Here is a 1,563-nt window from a genome sequence, read left to right on the forward strand (position 1 = left end):
CCTCACTGACACAGATACCAGGCAGGCTTCCTTCAAGACCGCTGTTTTTGCCCGTTCTCAACTAGAGCCCGTAGCCTCGCACAGACACACAGGCTTGGAGGGCCACTAACTCACTGCCAGACCTTGGGCAAGTCGCTCCACCTCCCTGATCCTGCCCTTCCGCATCTAAAAAGTGGAGTATTAAAGGAAAATGCATCTGTCTGCACGAAAGCAGAAACACAGCTCCTAGGTTCTGGTTCCAGCGGCACACAGGCTGTGTGACTTTGGGCCAGTGTCCTAACCTCTCTGGGCTTCGGTTTCCTCATCTGTCAAAGAGGAATTAAGAGGACCCACCTCACAAGGCTGTTGCAGGATCAGATGAGTTCATTTCAAATAGTGTCTGCAGCCTGAGCAACTTAGTGGGACCCCATCTATAACAAAATTTAAAATGTGGCATGCACCTGTAGTCCCAGCTACCTGGGAGGCTGAAGATGGCTTGAGCCTGAGAGCTGGAGGCTGCAGTGAGCTATGATTATGCCACTGTACTCCAGCCTGGGCGACAGAGCGAGACCCTGTCTTTTTTTTTTTTTTTTTTTGTGACAGAGTCTCGCTCTGTCGCCCAGGCTGGAGTACAGTGGCATGAGAGATGAAACACACTTCAGCCAGGTGTCTACCTTGCAGCTGGGACTAGCTTCTCCCCATACTTCCTCTTGTCTTTATCCAAGGGGCCTTCAACTACTGTGCACCTTCCTTCTGAGCAGACACTGAGGACATCTCGTCTCCAGCCCAGACACACACTCTGAGCTTCCTCTATGTGCACCTCCCACAGCCCCCTGGAGATCTGCACCTTCTAACATCCAAGCCACATCTTCCCTCCAGATCTGCTTTCACTCTGTGCTCCCTGCCCAGAGATGGGCATCGAGCCAGGCCCGCCTGCCCAGCATAGTCCAGGCCTGGCGGGTAGACCTTCCCATCCTCTGCCTCCCCCTCCTCCCTTCCCCCGGTCCCCCAGACTCCAGACACCCTCACCTCGGAACCAGACTCTGTTTTGCTCCGTTCTCTCCATTCACCTCCCACCCTGCAGCCCTGGTCACTCTATTTTTTATTTTTATTTTTTTCAGATGGAGTTTTGCTCTTGTTGCCCAGGCTGGAGTACAGTGGTGCGATCTTGGCTCACTGCAATCTCCATCACCCAGGTTCAACCGATTCTCTTGCCTCAGCCTCCCGAGTAGCAGGGATTACAGGCACCCTCCACCATGCCCAGCTAATTTTTGTATTTTTAGTAGAGATGAGGTTTCGCCATGTTGGCCAGGCTAGTCTCGAACTCCTGACTTCAAGTGATCTGCCTGCCTCGGCCTCCCAAAGTGCTGGGATTACAGGCATGAGCCACTGCACCCGGCCTTGTTGTTGTTTTTTTGAGACAGGGTCACCCATGCTGGAATGCAGTGGTACCATCATAGCCCACTGCATCCTAGAACTCCTGTGCTCAACTGATCCTCCCACCTCAGCCTCCCAAGTAGCTGGGGCCGAAAGCACGTGCCACCAGGTCTGATTTTTTTCTTTTTTTTTTTTTTGTAGAGATGG

Source organism: Symphalangus syndactylus, chromosome 13, assembly GCF_028878055.3.
Source record: "Symphalangus syndactylus isolate Jambi chromosome 13, NHGRI_mSymSyn1-v2.1_pri, whole genome shotgun sequence".
Taxonomy (NCBI): domain Eukaryota; kingdom Metazoa; phylum Chordata; class Mammalia; order Primates; family Hylobatidae; genus Symphalangus; species Symphalangus syndactylus.